Genomic DNA, 13,165 nt, shown 5'->3' on the forward strand with positions numbered 1-13,165 from the left:
TGTATCTCTGAACCATTCATAGTTTTCACATTCAAACACGTCGCAGTCACATCCAAACATACCATCACACTCATTTTCAACCATTCAAGTTATTCAATCATTTATCTATAGCATGCCAACACAAATGTACAATCACATTTTACTCAACATTATTCATATTCTCATTTCTATCACATGCAACATGGGTTTCTCACACAATGCCTACCACATTCAACTTATCACACAATTCACACAATGTGCCGGAGGTCGGACACCTCCGAACTCAACCCAACTCGTACAGTCCATCAAGATACATAACCTCATCTCTTATTTCTATCACATTACCATATTCATTCAAATAAACTTATTTCGAACATAGCTAACTAGAGCAAAGTCCTCCCCTTACCTCAAAACGAAGGCCCGACATGAAATGTTGATGAAATCGCCTCCCCACACGGATTTCATCCCTAAAGCACACAAAAATCCTAAGGAAACTTAGGGGGAACTTCAGAAAATGAAGGAGAGGAACGAAAACCGAAACCCTAACCATAGAACTTAGCTCCAAAGACTCCAACGTATTTCTAACCTTCAATCAAGCTCCCAAATATCCTTGGAGGGCTTTTAATCGGTAGGAATGGGTTTGGGTAGAGAGAATCGTAAAGGAGAAAGAGGGAAATTGTGAAAATAACCCTCTCCTCGAACCCTAACCCTTCAAATATCCCTCTGATCGCGACACTCTTGCTACAGCGACTCCCCTCACTGCAGCGAGACACCTCTCGCTGCAGCGACGCCCTCTGTCGCTACAACAAAAAACTCAGACAAATTTGCATTCTGATTTCTACAGAATCTCGCTGCAGCGAGACCCTCTCGCTACAGCGAGATTACACCCAGAAATGCACCCTAAATTGTCGCTCTATTGCTACAGCGAGACGTCTCTCGCTACAGCGAGAAGGCGACAGTCGCATGCCTTCCTCCTAAAGACCTTTCGCTACAACAAGAATTATCTCGCTACAGTAAGAATGCCCTGCACCAGGACTTAGCCTATTTCTTTCAGTCCAAATTCCAATCACACATACCTATACATACATTCACATGTATCTGTATTCACACACACATTCCCATCAACTAACGTATACTCATATCACCATTAAGTCAATCAATACACCAACACGTGGCAAAACACATATCCACCTATATTTACATACCATTAAATCATATTACAAAATTCGGGGCGTTATAACTCTTCCCTCCTTCAGGGAATTTTGTCCCTGAAATTCAATTAAACTACATAAACAAGTGTGGACATAACTCTCTCATTTGGCTCTCCGTCTCCCATGTGGCGTCTCCTTCGTCACTTGAGCTCCATATCAACTTCACTAATGAGATCTCCTTGCCCCTTAGCTGTTTAATACGACGGTCTGCAATCCTTACCGGATATACTTCGTATGATAAGTCCTCCCGTAGTTGAACTGGGTCGAGATCGATTACGTGCGAGGGATCTGACACATATTGCCTGAGTTGTGACACGTGAAACACCGAATATAGGTTCGAGAGATTCGGGGGCAATGCTATCTAGTATGCAGCTGGACCGATCCTACTCAGCACTTCAAACGACTCGATGAATTTAGGAGATAACTTCCGAGATTTCAGAGCTCTCCCAACTCCCGTCATAGGCAAGACCTTCAAAAACACGTGGTCACCCACTTGGAACTCCAAGGGTTTCCTCCTCTTACCGTAGCTCTTTTGCCTATCCTGTGCAGCCTTTATTTTCTCTTTGATCATTTTGATCTGCTCATTCTGTTTCTGGATCATATCTGGTGCACATAGAGTAGCCTCTCCGTTCTCATACCAAAATAATGGAGTTTTACACCTTTGCTCATACAAAGCCTCAAACGGTGCCATCCCAATACTGGCGTGATAACTGTTGTTATACGTGAACTCCACCAATGGCAAGCATTCCTGCCAAGTCCCTTGCTGTTCAAGTACGCAAGCTCTTAGCAAATCCTCTAGAGATTGAATGGTTCGCTCAATTTGGCCGTCAGTTTGCGGATGATATACCAAACTGAGCTTCAACTTAGTGCCTAACGCCCTCTGTAAGCTCTCCCAAAATCTCAAGGTAAACCTCAGGTCTCTATCCGACACTACACTAGTCAGCACTCCATGCAGTCTGACTATCTCCCTCACGTACAATTCTACAAGTCGTTCCAATTTGTACTTCATATTGATCGGGAGGAAGTGTGTGGCCTAGGTCAATCGGTCCATTACCACCCAAATGGCATCATGGTTGTTTCTAGTTCTCGACAACCCATAAACAAAGTCCATAGAAATGTTGTCTCATTTCCATTCAGGGATTTCCAATGGTTGCATCAATCCAGGTGGACGCTGGTGTTCTACCTTCACTTTCTGGCAAGTTAAACATCTAGCTACGTATTCGGCCACATCTCTCTTCATTTCATTCCACAAAAAACTCTTCATTCTACTCTTATGTGTCTCCTCAAGTATTACTCGCTTCAGTTCGTCTACTTGGGGAATACATACTCGGTTCTGAAACTTAATCACTTCGTTCTCGTCATAGTGGAACTCTAAGTTCTTATATTCACCCTTTTGCCTCATCACGTCTTGCAGGAAAGTATCTCCCTACTGAGCATCTCGGACGTACACTAGGAGATCATTATGAATCTTTGTCGTCCCAAGATATAGACTCCCCGGCCTCACTTTCGTGGCCAAATTCATGTCTCAAAACTCCTCAATTAGCTCCATCTCTTTCACCATCATTGCAGCCACATGTAATGATTTTATGCTCAAAGCATCGGCTATCATGTTTGCCATGCCAGGATGGTAAGATAAAACGACGTCGTAATCCTTGAGGAATTCCATCCACCTCCTCTGCCTCATGTTCAGTTCTCTCTGATCAAACAGATACTTTCGACTCTTGTGATCACTGAACACCTCAAATATTGCCCCGTAGAGATAATGCCTCCACACCTTAAGGGGCGAAAACAACTGCAGCTAGCTCCAAGTCGTGAGTCAGGTAGTTAACTTCGTGTGGGCATAACTGTCTTGAGACATAAGCAACCACTCGCCCATCTTGCATCAAAACACACCCAAGCCCATGTCCGGATGCGTCACAGTACACATCAAACTTCCGCTCTAGGTCGGGTAGAGCCAACACTGATGCTGAAGTCAACCTTATTTTCAATTCCAAGAAACTAGCCTCACACCCCTTGGTCCATTTAAACTTCTTTCCTTTGCGGGTCAGCTTTGTTAGGGGCAGAGCTATCTTGGAAAACCCTTCAATGAACTTTCTGTAATAGCCTGCCAATCCCAGAAAACTACGGACCTCAGTCACATTTGTCGGCCTCGGCCAATCGACTACCGCTTCTACCTTTGTAGGGTCTACTTTGATTCCTTCCTTTGACACTACATGTCTCAGAAACTGAATCTCTGTCAGCTAGAATTCACACTTAGAAAATTTTACGTACAACTGTCTCTCCTTCAGAATTCGCAAAATAATTCTTAAGTGCTCGACATGCTCCTCTTGAGTTTTTGAATAAATTAGGATGTCGTCGATGAACACCACCACAAATTTATCCAAAAACTCATGAAAAATTATGTTCATGTAGTCCATGAACACCGTAGGCGCATTGGTCACTCCAATCGACATTACCAAATACTCATAGTGACCATACCGTGTCCTAAATGCCGTCTTAGGGACATCATCCTCTTTCACCGTGATCTGATGGTCCTCCGACCTCAAATCAATCTTTGAGAACATCGCAGCTTCCTTCAGCTAGTCCATCAAATCGTCAATTCTTGGTAATGGGTACTTGTTCTTAATTGTGACCTTGTTGAACTGCCGGTAATCTACACACATCCTCATACTTCCATCTTTCTTCTTCACTAATAGTACTGGCGCTCCCTATGGTGATACGCTTGGTTTCATAAACTGCTTCTGCAGCAAATCTTCCACTTGCTTCTTAACCTCTGCCAGCTCCACCTGTGACATTATATAAGGTGCCACAGAAATCGGATTTGCTCCTGGAATGAGATCAATAGTAAATTCTATCTCTCTTTCGGGCGGTAACTCAGAAACATTCCCTGGAAACACTTCCAAGAATTCTCTCACTACCGGTATACACTCCGGTTCCACCGCACTCTCGGCCTCCATTGAAAACATGACCATGAAGGCCTTAGTTTCCGCTGCATTCTCTCACGCCCCTCGACTCAAAAGTCTCGAAACTTCTAACATTGATGCACCGAAGATCAACGTCTTATCCTACAATCCAATAACACATGGTTGGCGGCTAGCTAATCCATCCCCAAGATTACGTCTAGCTGAGAAAGAGGCAAACAAATCAAATCTACCTCAAACTCCCTACCATGCACCATGATTGCACATCCCAAGCACACCCACGACGTCACAACCAGTTTACCCGTAGGGGTAGTTACTATGACGTTACACGACAATTCAGTCACATACAAATTTAGACTCTTCACACAATCCACAAAAATAAAGGAGTGCGTAGCACCCGAGTCAAACAACACATCCAACAACCGACCCTTAATAGTGCATTTACCTCAAATCAACTCTTCTGACTGTGATGCCTCCGCTCCACTCATAGCGAAAACTCTTCCAGGTATGCTTAGTTTCGGCCCAGTGCTCCCTCTGGATTCAGGTCTCTGGGCTGAACTCGTAATGCCGCCCTTCTTTGGAGACCAGCACACATTGGCAGTGTGCCCCAACTTCCCACAATTCCCGCAGTTTGTTCTTGGATGTGGACAATCCCACAGCATATGTGGCCCTCCACACCGGAAACATTTAATCGGCCCTCTGAAAGAGCTAGTACCAGAACTGCTCCCATTGCTACTCTTCTCATGGGATGAACTTCCTCTAAAGTGAGACTTGCTTGAGCCTAAATATGGTCCCTTCGAAAATCTAGGGGGTCTTCTATCATGCCTCATTGGACCACTCCCTCTAGTGTCCACGATCTGGCCTTTTGAGTTGGCCTAAAAAATTCTACTCTTACTCACCAAAGTGGGTAAATCCGTCAGCTGGAATTTTGCAGGGAACATAGGTCTTCCTCTTCATTCCCATGCTGGTAGTGGGGCCAGTACTTCATTAACTCTTGAAATTTTGCAGCATACTCCCCCACGATCATACTCTCTTGCCTCAGCTCAAGGAATTCCCTAGCTTTCTGCTTCTTTAAATCCTGGGGAAAGTAGTTCCCTAAGAAGACGGTCTTGAAAGCTTCCCAGTGTACATAGCCATCTTCTTGGGATAAGGTCTGGCCAGCAAACCTCCACTAATCTTCAGCCTCTCCACACAGCAAGTAGGTAGCATAGGGGACTTTATGCTCCTCATGGCATCCCATGGCATTAAAAACTTTCTCCACATCAGCCACCCATCTTTGGGCTCCCTCAGGGTTAAATCCTCCCTTAAACTTTAGAGAATCATGCCTAGTGAAGGCAGATAACCTCTATACTCCGCTGGTTCTCATCTTTCATTGTGCACCAAGGCCTCTAGCATTTAAGCTATGTGCTCCATAGGATCCTCAATGCTTCTAGCTCCCCTATCTCTACCTCTACCTCTACCTCTACTAGCCATGCTTTATCTAAGCTAATCACAATCAGCAAACAATATTCCAATACATCAGATCAATTATAACATTTATAATTCAGGTAAACAAAACAATCAACACTTATCTTGGACGCTTCAGCCCGTTACCCCAGTCCGGTTGGATGAACTACTCTGATACCAAATTGTAACACCTTAATTTCAAATTTCTGACTAAATAAGTTTTAGCAAAATTCAGAGTAGTAAAAATTTCCCATTCAGATAATTGTTCAAGCACAATTTCATAAAATGTTTTAAATATGAAATTAAAGTACAATTTGCATCAGTACTCGCTACAGGACTTAAATATACATCATATTTTAAAAATAAATTTCTAAGTCCTATAACAGTTTCATCCTTCCTTCCTTCCTTCAGGGGTTCCGGTGCTGATCGTCTTGGTTACCTGAAAAATAAACGTAAGGGTGAGTCCTTTACACTAGTATAAACACACCGACAAGCATTAGACTCACCTGACTCATTATACATAAATTCTAATCATATTAGGAGCATACGTCAACGACCATCATACATCCAAATTCTCAATCACTATAGGTTCGCTCACTACACTAATTACAAATCCACACATTTACACAAACACACGTGTGCTCACTGCACGTAGCCACTTTCACTGTGGCACTGTGATCACAGATTCCTGATGCCGTCGACCTCAGGGACTTACTCAGTTATAATATGGATGGTCGCTCGAATAGCTCCTGCTCCACGGATATAACATGTGCAGTATTGAGCCCCTAGGCAAAGGTGTTAGTCAGAGGCCGACTTAGGAGGAGAGTGTGTGGCCTGTGGTGCACCCACGCCCACTGTTGGTGTCACCACCACCCTCTCTTCCCCAAGGTATTACTACTGCCCCCATCTTCCACACCCTAGTGTATCTCTGAACCATTCATAGTTTCCACATTCAAACACGTCGCAGTCACATCCAAACATACCATTACACTCATTTTCAACCATTCAAGTTATTCAATCATTCACCCATAGCATGCCAACACAAATGTACAATCACATTTTACTCAACATTATTCATATTCTCATTTCTATCACATGCAACATGGGTTTCTCACACAATGCCTACCACATTCAACTTATTACACAATTCACACAATGTGCCGGAGGTCGGACACCTCCGAACTCAACCCAACTCGTACAGTCCATCAAGATACATAACCTCATCTCCTATTTCTATCACATTGCCATATTCATTCAAATAAACTTATTCCAAACAGAGCTAACTAGAGTAAAGTTCTCCTTTTACCTCAAAACGAAGGCTCGACACGAAACGTTGATGGAATCACCTCCCCACACGGATTTCGTCCCTAAAGCACACAAAAATCCAGAGGAAACTTAGGGGGAACTTCAGAAAATGAAGGAGAGGGACGAAAATCGAAACCCTAACCATAAAACTTACCTCCAAAGACTCCAAACATATTTCTAACCTTCAATCAAGCTCCCAAACGTCCTTGGAGGGCTTTTAATCGGTTGGAATGGATTTGGGTAGAGAGAATCGTAAAGGAGAGAGAGGGAAATTGTGAAAATAACCCTCTCCTCGAACCCTAACCCTTTAAATACCCTTCTGATCGCGACATTCTCGCTGCAGCGACGCCCTCTGTCGCTACAACGAAAAACTCAGACAAATCTGCATTCTGGTTTCTACAGAATCTCGCTACAGTAAGATTACACCCATAAATGCACCTTAAACTGTCGTTTTGTCGCTACAGCAAGATGTCTCTCACTACAGCGAGAAGGCGACAGTTGCATGTCTTCCTTCTAAGGACCTCTCATTACAGCGAGAATTATCTCGCTACAGCAAGAATGCCCTGCACCAAGACTTAACCTATTTCTTTTAGTCCAAATTCCAATCACACACACCTATACATACATTCACATATATTCTTATTCACACATACATTCCCATCAATTCACACACACATTCCCATCAACTAAGGCATGCTTATATCACCATTAAGTCAATCAATACACCAACACATAGCAAAACACGTATCTACCTATATTTACATACCATTAAATCATATTACAAAATTTGGGACGTTACAAGTCGGAGGCCCAAAATGCAGATGGGGTTGGGTCAGCCTATTTAGGGAAACTGCGGGTCATTAAAAATTGGGGTTTTAAGGGTAGAAGCAGTCGGGCTCAGGTGAAAAGATTGACAACAAACTAACCAGATCGCTTATTAAATTAATATTAAAAAAATAAAATCCTAGGGACACATAGTTAGTCATTGCTTAACTTAAAATGTAGTAAGTCTCCCTCTATTCTTCAGCGATGCAAGTCATTTTATCGGTCTTTCCTCTCTTTTTATCTGCTCTTCTATTTCGTTCCCAAACCAAGTGCTCTGGAGCCTCTGCTAGGGTTTTCATCTCTTAGACTCTTAGTCATGGAACCCTAAGGCTAAGGCGCATAGTCTTTCACTCTTAAGTGGCATGCTTTGGTAGGGTTTTTCACTCTTAGTCATGCTTTTCATCTCCTATTGTACGGTTTGGTCACAAGGGTTTTTAGGGCTACAATTTCACCGTCAGCAATTGAAGGCGGTCGATCTCCTATTGAGTGAGGTAATAGACTTATACTCTGTATTTTATTAAGTTGTGTTAAAGTATTTTGTTACTTTGTAATATTGGTCTGATAGCTTCTTTTTTTTTATATCTCTCTTTCTCAGATCAATTGCCAAATCGTTTGTATCTCAAGGTAATAATATTTACTTTGTTTGAAACAAAATTTGAGTAGTTTAGTTTCTAATATTACTATTTTTTTTTTCAATTTGTTATGTTGAATTGATGCAAGGTGATGTTGGCTGAAGGTGGTTTTGGGGTGTTCATTGTTTACCTTAAGCCCTTATTGTTGGAAGGTAAACTTTAGCATTTTGGTGTTCAGGTTGTCTATTATCATACTTTATGGTTTAGTTATTTGTTGATTGTTTAATGTTGTCTACCATTGTTGGTTGGTTGTATGATAATGGCTGAGCTAAGATACATGTATACTATTGTGTTACATATTTATGATGTATTCTTTGAGATTATTGCATGTTGTTGTCTCACTAATGTATAATGGCTGCTACCATGATTCTATGTATGTATGTTGAATGCCTTTGTTCTCAATCTAATAAGTGATGTTTTCTAAAATTTTCATTCACCTACCTATTGTGCCCCATTTTCCTCTATTGTTTGTTTAGTGATGATTTTTGAGAACTTAATCTCTTTCTGATTGATGATGTTTTCTGAGATCTTGTCATATTTTAATACCTGCTCTTCTCTCTGATCAATGATGGCTGCAGTCTGAGATTTTTGTGTTATGTATACTGCAAGTTCTTGATTTGTTTGTAATCAATGATGTTTTTTGAGATTTCTACCTACTTATTATGCCTTCTCTTTCCCTCTTCCTCTCGTTGTAAGTTAAGTGATGACCTCTAAGATAGTTATTGTGAGCTAATATGCCTAAGATCAGTGATGAGATATGAATACATAAGAATTTTTTAATAATTGATAAAACTTTAAGTAATGTCATTCAACACTTAAGTATAACTAGTAGTTGTTGACCTATGCTCTTCCATTGAAATAGAATGGAGGAGTTTGGTCAGCACATGCCTCTTGAAACTCAACAGCTAGTAAACCAATTGGTTGTTCCCACTATTTTTGCATCAACTTGTGTAGATCATGGTGGAAATCCATCAGATGCAAGTGCTCTTACGAATAAGAGGGGAGCAAATGCAAATGCTTCCAAGTTGACTTTAGATGTTTAGGGTAATTTCACCAAACTACCTTTGGCAAATAATGATGACATTTTCTAGGCTGCATGCAACTATTGCAAAAAAGCCTTCTATTGTCACTCTAAAATTCATGAAACATCTAGCTTGAGAAGTCATCTTCGTACTTGTCATAAATATGTACGTCCTTACTAGTGATCCAAACCAAACCGTTTTGACTTTTGGGTCTGATAGTAATGTGTTGTGTGTGGCCAACCTAAGATTCAACTTAGAAGCTTGTAGAAAAGTTATTGTGAAGTTCGTGATTTTAGATGAACAACCTTTTAGAATAGTCGAGGATGACAGATTTAGGTTACTTATCAATCAACTTCAGCCTCAATTCACCCTTCCATCTTGCCAAACACTCACTAGGGACTATTATCGACTGTTTTTGGATGAAAAAAATTAGACTTAAAGCTTTTTTTTTATGTCTGATTATAGTAGAGTTGCACTCACTACTAATTGTTGGACTTCAATTCAAAATTTAAATTACTTAACATTAACGACTCATTATATTGATAAGGAGTGAAACTACCATAAAAAAATCATTAGCTTTTTAGTTACTTCCAATCATAAAGGTGAGACCATAAGAATGCATGTTGAAGAAATTTTGAGAGAGTGGGGTCTTAGAAATGTCTTCACTATTACTGTTGACAATGCATCTTCTAATGATGTGGCTGTCAACTATTTCAAGAATAGGTTGAAGCTCTTCAATGTGCTAACCTTAGGTGGAGAATTTTTTTTACATGAGGTGTTGTGCAAACATTTTAAATTTAGTGGTGAATGATGGTTTAAAGGATATGCATGCCTCTATATCTACTATCAGAACTGCTATTAGATATGTGTGGTCATCTCCTCAAAGGCTAGCCAAATTCAAGGAGTGTGTTTATTTTTTTAAAAAATTCCTTGTAAGAAGCTAGTATGTCTTGATGTTTCCACTCATTGGAACTTAACATACCTCATGGTAGAAGCTGCTAAAAAGTTTCAAGCTGCGTTTGAGAAGTTAGATCTTGAAGATAGTTGTTTTAGACCTTTTTTTACAAGTGTAGCCCCTCCATGTAGTAGTAATTGGGAGAATGCAAGAGTTTTTGTTAAGTTTCTAAATATCTTTCATGATGCAACAAAGATCCTTTTTGCTTCCACCCATGTCACTATTCCTATTGTCTTCCACCAATTTTCTAAAATTATCATTGGTCTTTTAAAGACATGTACCCAAAAGACAGATTTGGTAAGAAAACTATCTGTTGATGTTAAACATAAGCTTTTTCAATTGTATGCTTAGTATGTTGCCCTCCATGAGGGATAACATAGGGCTATACAATCTTCTCAAGTTTCTTAACGAGAGAATTCAACTCAAACTTCTACTCCTCAAGTTACAGCCTATTCTACAAGGGCTGATGCTTACCAACAACATTTAAGAAAGAAAAGTTCAATTGATAAAAAAATGAACTTGATAGGTGTAACGCCCTGAATTTTGGTAATATTAATTATTATTATTTATATAAATCTAGATGCATATATATATGTGTGTATTTTCAGATATATGTTGTAAATATGTGAATATATATAGGTATGCATGACTGGTTGAGCTGAAAATGGGCTAAGTGCCTAAGTGCAGGGCGTGATACTGGGTTGTTCTCGCTGTAGCGAGAGGGCCCTAGGAGGAAGGACCAGAACTGTTGCCTTCTCGTTGTAGCGAGAGAGCAACAATTTGGGGCGCATTTTTGGGTGCAGTCTCGCTGTAGCGAGATTTTGCAAAAACTAGGATGCAATTTCGTCTGAGATTTTCGCTGTGGCGATAGAGGGTGTCGTTGCAGTGAGAGATGCCTTGCTACATCGAGAATTTCTTGCTGTAACGAGAGTATCGCGATCTGAGGAGTTTTAAAAGGGGGTTTAGGGATTTGAGATTCATTTCTCAAATTCCCTCTCAAATCTCTTTAATCCTCTTGACCCAAAACCTTATTCCACTGATTAATTGCCTCCAAAGCTGTTTGGGAGCTTGATTGAAGGTTGAATTAGTGTGAGGGACGCTTGGAGGTGAGTTTTAATGGTTAGGGTTTTGGTTTTTCATCCCCTTTTCTCTGTTTTCGTGGTTTCCTTGGGTTCTCATGGAGTTTCTCCATGTGTTTAGACGAAATCCGTGGTTTCCTTGGTGGATTTAGCATGTAGGTCTTCAATCCAAGGTAAGGGGGGACTCTATCCTACTCTTTTGTGCATGAATTGTTGTTATTTTGCTGAATATTGTGTTGTGCCTGAGTTAGTGGATAGGAAATTGCTGAGAAATGTAATGTGGGCCATGTGCTGTGATGTGTGAACATTATGTGTGTTGACCTGAAATTGATGGATTGTATGTAAATGTTGTATGATAGAATGAGGGCATGCATGTCGAGTGTTGTGAATGAGTATAGGCACTTGTGCGTGTATTTAAATGAATGTTGTGGAAATGTGGGTTCAAGGGCCGTGTAATATGAACGATCATTGTAGGCTATGTGTCATGTACTGTGAAATGGGATGTGAGCTGTGTGCCATGTGTAAGCATGACTATTGCATGCGGAATGAAATATGTGTGAATGGGCGTGTTAGCGTCGTTGTAATGTGCTGTGAATAGTTCAGAGATACACTGGGGATGTGAGAGATGAGGACGATAGAAATACCTTGGGGAAGAGGGAGTGGTGGTGACACCGACTGCGGAACCGGTGCACCACGGGCCACACACTGTCTTCCTGACTAGACCTCTAACTACTATCTTTGCTGAGCGATCCGTGACTGCCCACGTAGTATCCGTGAGGCGGGGGTAATCGACGACCATTCATGGTATAAATCTGTGATCACAGTGTCACAGTGAATGTGGCTGGCGTGCATGTGCATGGGTTTATGTGTTGTACTTATGGATGTGAAATGTTGCCGATGCCGTGAGTGCATCAGTGTTAAATTGACCTGAGTTGTGTGATAATGCTGCTTGTGATTATGTTTATTTAATGTATGGGAAATGTTTTAGAGTTGAGACTCTATGTTGATTGTGTGCTTTTGGGTAGTGTAGAGTACTCATACTTACATTCATTTTTCAGGTAATCAAGATAATTAGCACCGGACTCAGTGAAAGGATGGATGGACTGCTATAGGACTTAGCTTTTATTTTGAAATTGTTGTAACTAAACTAGTCTTGTAGTAGTCATTTGATATTAATTTGTAAACCTTCCCTTATTTCAAAGTATTTTATGAAAATTGGTTATTCTGATTTGTGAAATTATTATTAAATCGAAATTAAATTTAATGTGTTACAATAGGTATCTTGCTGAATCATGCTTGAGTTTTAATGATAAATTTGATCTTCTTTTATGGTGGAAACATAATAGTTCACGTTTTCCAATACTGTCCACTTTGGCAAGAGATGTACTTGTTGTTCTAGTTTCAACTGTTGCATTCGAAAGTGCGTTTAGCATTGGAGGAAGGGTCCTAGATAGCTTCAGAGATTCCTTATCTCCATAAATGACTAAAACGCTCATTTGTACCCAAAATTGGTTAAAATCCTCTCTTTTCTAATTTAAGGATAAGGACATCAATGAGGATTTTGAGATTTTAGAGACTATTATAGCAGGTAGTTTATTGTTGTTGTTTTTGGTAATTTAATAAATAAACAACTTGTTATTTTTGGTATTTTAATATTTTTTTGGTTGATCTCATGCATTTAAAACTTCTTAATTGTTAAAGGAGCTGCACTTGTGACTGGAGGGATTGGACCTGAAAGTTCTATTGATCTATCTAAGCCAATTAATATTAGCTAAGATTGCTTATAAGGT

Source organism: Abrus precatorius, unplaced genomic scaffold, assembly GCF_003935025.1.
Source record: "Abrus precatorius isolate BTA unplaced genomic scaffold, Abrus_2018 Scaffold7, whole genome shotgun sequence".
Lineage (NCBI taxonomy): Eukaryota > Viridiplantae > Streptophyta > Magnoliopsida > Fabales > Fabaceae > Abrus > Abrus precatorius.